Here is a 7,826-nt window from a genome sequence, read left to right on the forward strand (position 1 = left end):
CTTTTAAATTTTTATATAAAATATAATAAATAATTAAAATTTTTTAAAATTTAAAATAAAAATAATATTTTAAAAATATTTTATTCAATTTTCATCTCATCTCATTTCATATACGTAATGAAATCTTAAAGATAAATTCACTTACTTGCTTTAAAACTAAAATAAAAACAACAATATTTACTTAGAGATTTTTCAAAGTTTAGTAAACTAATAGAACTAGATATGACACCTTAAATTCATTGTAATTTTATAATATTTATATCAAATCATATCAATTTGTAACTTTTAATTTTGTCAAAAAAAAAAACAGTAATACCGTCTTACTCTACATCATCCCTTCTCTATTGGTATGTTTACATCGTCCCTTGCCTAGAACATTACAACGTTTTTCTTTTATTTTCTTTGTTTTAATTCAAATAAGAATTACAAGTGATGAACTTGATGGTTGGCATCGGAGCATTGATTTGGGGGAAATGGCACATGGAACAAGGTTTTAGGAATTGGAGAAGATGATAGTCAGTATGTGGCAACATTAAGATTTGCAAAATAAGCAAGCAAACTTGCAAGATAAGAGAGCAAAGGATCAGCAAAAGATTATGGGGGAATTGTCACATAAGGTTGATATGATTCTTGAGAATTTCGAGAGTAATCGATTACTGCAATAAAAATAAGTGCAGACCGGGGCCATTGATGAAGATGTAGTGAATATGAGAAGGATCTTGTGTCTTCTATTTACGTGGATGAGGATGCCTTAATTTAGCCACAAAATCACGAGGAAATGGGTTATTTTACCAAGTTGGGAATCATTTGTTCATGCATTACAATTGAGGTTTTGAAGCTCAACATATGATGATCCGATGGAGGCCATTTCTCCTTTGAGACAGACTTCAACAATATTTTAGCGTACAAATCTCAATTTGAGGTACTCTTTAATCGATTCAAGGGTTTGTCTTGACAATATAAATTGAGTTATTTTTTTAATATATTGAAGAATGAAATTAGATTATCAATTAGAATTCTCAATCCAAGTAATCTAAATTTAGCATTTCGTCCTGCTAAAATTCAAGAAGAGTATGTGAACAATTCAAATACAAGTTTTAGAGCACCTGATTTCTCCATTGCATGTGGCACTTATCCAGTTTTGGTGGTAATTCACTTTCACAGTACACATGAGAGAATAAAGGAGTGAATCCATAGGTTGGGAACAATCCTACAATAAAAAAGGTTAAATTTTTCAAGATGAAGGATAGGAGAAACAAGGGTTGTATTATTTCTATGATGAGAAATGGAATCTTGGCCCTAGGTGAGAGAAAGGTAAGCTTTTTTTAAGGGAAGGAATGAACTTTTGTTTGGAGAAGTGTGGTGAGTTGGAAGGTTTGAGTTAAAGATGGAATCATTGCATCAAATTGAGGTAAAGGTAAGCCAATGATGAAAAGATCAAAATGCTGGAAAGTCTACAAGGGTGGATTTTTATGTGAAGGGCATCAATTTTATGAGATTTCTAGCAAGAATTGATTAACAAACTGATAGGTATGACTTCACTGTGGATTATAAAAAGGGCAATGAGAATAAAATAGCTTATACATTGTCTACAAAATTAGATGTTATTGATATTTCTTTAGCCCTTATCACTTCATTAGATTGAGTATGACTTACAGATTTTAAATATTCTTCTGCATTTGATGTTGAGATGCAGGGTCTATGCAAAAGATTACAACAACATGGTCATCTAGAGGGCAAGAGTTTTCAATTGTTGAATGGCTTGCTATTTGCTGTAAAAACATAGAGAGAACACAAACAAGAGGCAAAAACCATTTATTCAAACTTGGGTTTATTCATTATTGTTCCACTATATATACTAAACATACAATTGACGATTATACCGCCATGAGTTATACTTATTACAGTAATGTCCTCTAACAATCCCCCTAAAGTTAGGGCATACATATATCATATAAACACAACTTGGAACAAATATATTTTAACTGCCTATAACACAAGGACTTAGCAAACACATCTACAAGCTAATCAACAAACTTCACAAAAAGTGTAAAAATGTCACCACTCAATATCTTATCTCAAATGAAATGACAATAAATCTCTATATATTTAGTCCTCTCATGGAACATAGGATTAGAGCCGATATGTAGTGCAGCTTACAAAATAACTGAAGAGGAATAAGAGCTGGAAATTCAATCTCTTGAAGGAAGTGTTACAACCATGTCAACTCACCAAGTAGTGTGAGCCATTACCATGTATTCAGCTTCTACACTAGAATGAATTACTACTATTTGTTTCTTACTCTTCCATGTAACCAGGTTACCTTCCACAAAGGTACAATATCTAGTAGTAGATCTTCTACATGAAGGGAACCTTGCCCAATCAACATATAAAAGAGCTTCAACTCTAATGTGTACATTCAATAATCCAAATCTAGAAGCTCGCTTAAGATAATAAAGGATATGAATTACAACATTCCAATATAAGACTCTTACTGTATCTAGAAATTGATTCACTATACTCACTGCATAAGAGATGTTAGATCTAGTGATAGTAAGATAATTCAATTTCCTAGCAAGCCGCTGATACCTACCTGGATCTTCAAACAACTCCCCTTCATCCGTTCGTTTGTTTCGATAAATATATCAATAACTTTCTTTTTCTATTGATTCTTTCATTCCAAGGCATAACTTATATCCACGCCTTTCAAATTTGTCTCAAAATTTTACTATTTTGATCTATAGAAGTGTCAATAAGTTGTGCACCCAACAAGCCAGTTTTTTCCAAAATGTTAAATACATATTTTCTCTACGAGAGGCTAATATCTTTTTCACACCTACCAACTCAAATCTCAAGAAAATGCCTACACTTGCCTAAATCTTTTGTCTAAAACTAATCATGCAAAAAATATTTCAGCATACCAATCAACCACAAATACAACAACATAATATGACACGTATCACTATGTAGGTGAAATACCAAATAGTCTTTTTAACATCTATGAAGACCAAATGTCAATACAACATCAGACAACCTTCCAAACCATGCTCAAGGGGATTGCATCAAATCATATAGTGCATTTTTTAACTTGCATACAACACCTCGATACTTTCCTTGAGCAACAAACCTAGGTGGTTGCTCCATATAAGCTTATTCACGCAAGTAACCCTGTAGAAATGCAATTTTAACATCCAACTAAAATAAAAACCAGTCTAGATTAGCGACAAAAGAGATCAACACTCAAACAAAAAAGATTTTGGCAACCAAGGAGAAGGTTTCATCATAATCAATATCATAAGTTTGAGTGTAAGTTTTAGAGATCAAGTGTGCTTTTAGACGTTCCATAGAATCATTAGGATGAAATTTGACTCTATACACCCATTTACAGCCAATAGGTTGTTTACCAAATGTAGTGGAACAAAATTACATATCCCATTACGGTGAAAAACATCAATTTCATTCTTCATAGTTGTCCTCCACCCTGGATCAAAGAAAGCATCCTGGACCGTTTTAGGAACAAAAATCTTTGAAAATTGAGAAGTAAAACTTGAGAATGAAGGAGATAAGGCATGATAAGTGACAAATTGGGAAATTGGGTGTGGAGTAACACAAGAACGCAATAGGTTGCAAATTTGAAGTATTAGGTAACTTAAGATCTGAAGACGGGGACAAATTTGGTTGAAGCATGGGAGCTAGTGGCTGCGAGCAATGCGAATAAACTTGTAAGGGAACGGTGGAAGACGCTCAAGAAAAGTGGATAAGGGTGGGTGAGGGTGAGGAAGGAAGGGTAGGAATACGTAATGGTAGAAAACCACACTCACTGATCGAAGATGTATTCCAGAAATAGGATATGGACTCAAAGAAATGTGACATCAACACACTAGTGAAGTAGTGCCTAAGAATGGGATTGTAGCATCAATATCCTATATGAGTAAGGGTATTACGAAAATACATTTGGTAGCACATGGATCAAGTTTATCAAAACTTGGGCTAAGGTTATTGGAGGAAAAGAAAGTGAAAGAGAAGTAAGGAGCAAAATAGACAAAAGAAATGCACCATCAAGAACTGACGAAAGCATGCAGATAATAAGGTGACAAGCAGTAAGGACGCCATCACTCCAAAAATGTTAGGAACATGCATATGAAGTAAAAATGCTCAGGTTACATCTAACAAATGACAATTTTTGCATTTAGTCACACTGTTCTGTTGGGGGTATAAGAACATGAGGTTTGATAAATAGTTCTTTTATTACTTAAATAAGTATCAAAGTAACTAGATTGATTACTTTGATACTATTTAGCATTATCAAAACAAAACTTGAATTTTTTGTCCAAATTTGTTTTTAATTTCTTTTCAAAAGATTTGGAATATGGAAAACAGTTCAGATTGTGCCTTCATCAGAACAACCATGTCATATGAGTATAATCATCTACAAATGTAACAATATACTAAAATTTGTGTGATTCAATATTGATTGGTCCCCATACATCATAGCGAATCAATTCAAAAGGACTCGAAGTTTTATTGTCAACTTAAGCCATAAATGACACAAGATAGTATTTGCTAAGTTGACATACTTCATAAGGAAATGAAGATATACTTCCAAGATTCCTAATCTGAAATTTCAAAAGTGAAATTGAAGAGTAACCAATGTGACAATGGCATTCAAAAGTGGATGATTATGATGATGTGAGGGCTTAAGTGGATGAATGCGTGAAATCAAGATAATATAGGCCACCAGCTTCATGCATTGTACCAATCTTTTTCCTCGTCTTGAGATCTTGAAAGATACATAAAGATGAGTAAAAACTTATTGAACATGAGAGATTTCAAGTAATCTTACTAATGGACAACACACTAAATGGAAATCTAAGAGCATATAGAACAAATGACGAGGATATATAGTCAGTGAACTTAGTGGATCCAACGATGTAACTTTAGTGAGAGAATCATTAGCAAAAGTAACACTCTTTGAAGATTTCACAGTATGTATCTAATTATATAAGGTATAAGACAAGCCAATGATATGTTCATTAGCTCCCGAATCGGTGATCTATGGATCTTTAGTAGATGAGAGTAGACATACAGATGTTGTATTGATCGCGCAAGAGTAGTTGTGAAAGATGAAGGAGCTTGTGTGCGAGACAAAAGCTGAGCATACTCATCTCTTTGTATGGTGATCACATTTGAATCTGGAGGTGGGTTGGAGCTAGTTGATTAGCAGACCCAAATAATCTATCATGTAAATCCCAACAATAGTCTGATTGATTATAGCGACCACAATGAGTGCACTTACGATATAAATAACCTTGAGTGCGACCACCCTTGGTGTCACATTCCCCACATGCACCTCTTCCATGATGAGCCCCACGCCCGACAAGAGGAACATTGTGACTCCCACAAGAAGTAACTAAAGCATATCCCTTACTAATCTAATGAGAAGAAAACTAAATTCCATATCCAGACAACTTGGCATGTTGAAGTCGAGAGAACACATCAGGAAATGAGGGAAGCTGTGGACTAGCCGAGAATTGAAAACAAACATACTCATATTTTTCTTCAAGCCAACAAGGAACCAAACAACATTGAAGTCTTCGCGTTGTTGTTGTTGTATATGTGAAAAGTCAAAAGTAATAGATTAATACATTTTGAGCTTTTCATATATACTCATCATCTGAGAATAATAATTCTCAAAACCCGAAGTACTTTGTTCCTACTTAAAGAATTGCTTACAAACTCATAAATGTGTTCAGGTGTTGAAGTGGCTCATGTTCCCAACACCTGAACATATTTTCTTGAGATGCTCCCACTTCTCGAGCAGTGTCAAGACACATCAAATTAAAAAAAATACTAGGCTCAATGCTAGACAACATCAAGAACAATATTTGAGCATCTTCTTATTCCCATTGAGCAAATTTAGGACTAGTTAAGTCAGGTTTTGCATCAACCAAGTGGCTACAAAAACCCTTGCCCTTCAAAACATTTTAATAGATTTTGAGCAAAGCACATAGTTCTTTTTGTTTAATTTTACCAAGGTGTACATTAAAATTTGGTATAAAATTTAGTACACATAGGGGCTGAAAAACACCATACAAACCAACCTAGAGATAACAAACCAATACAATATGTGAAATATAAATAAAAGCTTAAGAGCCCATTCTAAAAAGCATAAATCAAGTTGAAATCGTGTGAAATATGCAGATAGTACACAAGAAATAGATTTGAATGGCTGTATTTCAACTTGTACCTATTGATTAATAGCAAATATTGTTGAAAATACTTGAATATCGGCTTCAAACCAGTCTTTCTCAACTCAAACCAATCTGTATTAGTCAAAATCAGTCTGTATTAGCCCAAACTAGTATGTATCGGATCAAAACTTGTATGAATTGGACGATATCGAATTAGAACCAGTATGGTATGGATGGCCATGTACCAAATCCTGCTTGAAACTCGAATTTAGTTTATCTTAAACGCGAATAAGTGGATTGTGGGTTATCTTATTCTCGTTACCAAACATGCACTATTCAAGATAGGAGCAGACACTTAATTTAGGTTAAGGACATCCTCACCCCAAGGCTAAATACCTAAGCATTACAACTAAACACTCCCTCAACTTTGACGTTGTCAACGACCTCCAATGATAGGAAAGCCACCATAAGTATAGAAGATGATGGGGGGCTCAAAACACGTTACGTGCCAGAGTTTGTGCTAGAAAATTCCTTTCCAGCCACACCCATAAGCATCGCCGCACCACTAAGCACCACAAAAAGGGCCAACAAGCACAACCGATTGCTACCAATTGACAACCAACAATATTGATTCCATCAAATAGCCACTACCTAAAAGTGACTTGGTTTGCTCTTTTTTCTTTGTTTTTAATATATGGAAGGAAATAAACAATGGTGAAATCAAATGGAATCAGCAACAATCTAGAAAGCAATCTCGAATACCATATTGTAAAACATAGAGAGAACACACAAGAGGGAAAAACCATTTGTTCAAAATTGTGTTTATTCATTATTTTTCTACTATATATACTAAGCACACAATTGAGGATTATACCCTCATGAGTTATACTTATTATAATAATGCCCTCTAAAACTGTTGAAAATTGACAAAACCTACTTGTCGAAGCAATTTCATCACAAGGCACAAGTTTTGTATTATACATACTCTAGTCATTTGGGAAGTCAGGGTACCAAAAGTCTTTATCTTAGACTCGTGCTAATTCTTATTTATTTTCAAGTTTTATATTCATGAATGTGATATCTATGTAAAGCAAAAACACACTCACACTACTAAGTTGCTTCAACCCTTACCAATAACAACTAGAATGTGGTTTGATATATCAATGGACTTCATAGAAGCCCTTCCTCTCTTTCATGGGTTTTTAGTAGTACTTGTGGTGTTTGATCATCTAACAAAATATGCACATTTTATTCCTCTATTTCATCTCTACACTCTTGCTAAGGTGGCCTAATCTTTCATTTATAATGTGTTAAAACTACATGGTATGCTTATAAGGTAGTTATGCCTTCGTTTCACCTTAGCTACCCCCAATCAATTCTCATGGTACTCTTTGCTTTAAACCTAAAAAGATCTAGAAGCACAATTTGGTTCATCATCACAATCGTCTTCTTGTCAGACTTTTGGTCAAATGGATGGGTGCTTCAAATGAAGACTCCACGTGAGTCTCTATTGATCATATTCGATTTCATTTGAACATGGGGTGTATTATTATAAGCCCTAGTAAATTAATAGTTTTATTCCAAGCATTTGTGTTAGGAGTCAACTAGGGGTGAATTGCTAGAAGCTTCAAGGTA

Source organism: Juglans regia, unplaced genomic scaffold (genome assembly GCF_001411555.2).
Source record: "Juglans regia cultivar Chandler unplaced genomic scaffold, Walnut 2.0 Scaffold_10, whole genome shotgun sequence".
NCBI lineage: Eukaryota > Viridiplantae > Streptophyta > Magnoliopsida > Fagales > Juglandaceae > Juglans > Juglans regia.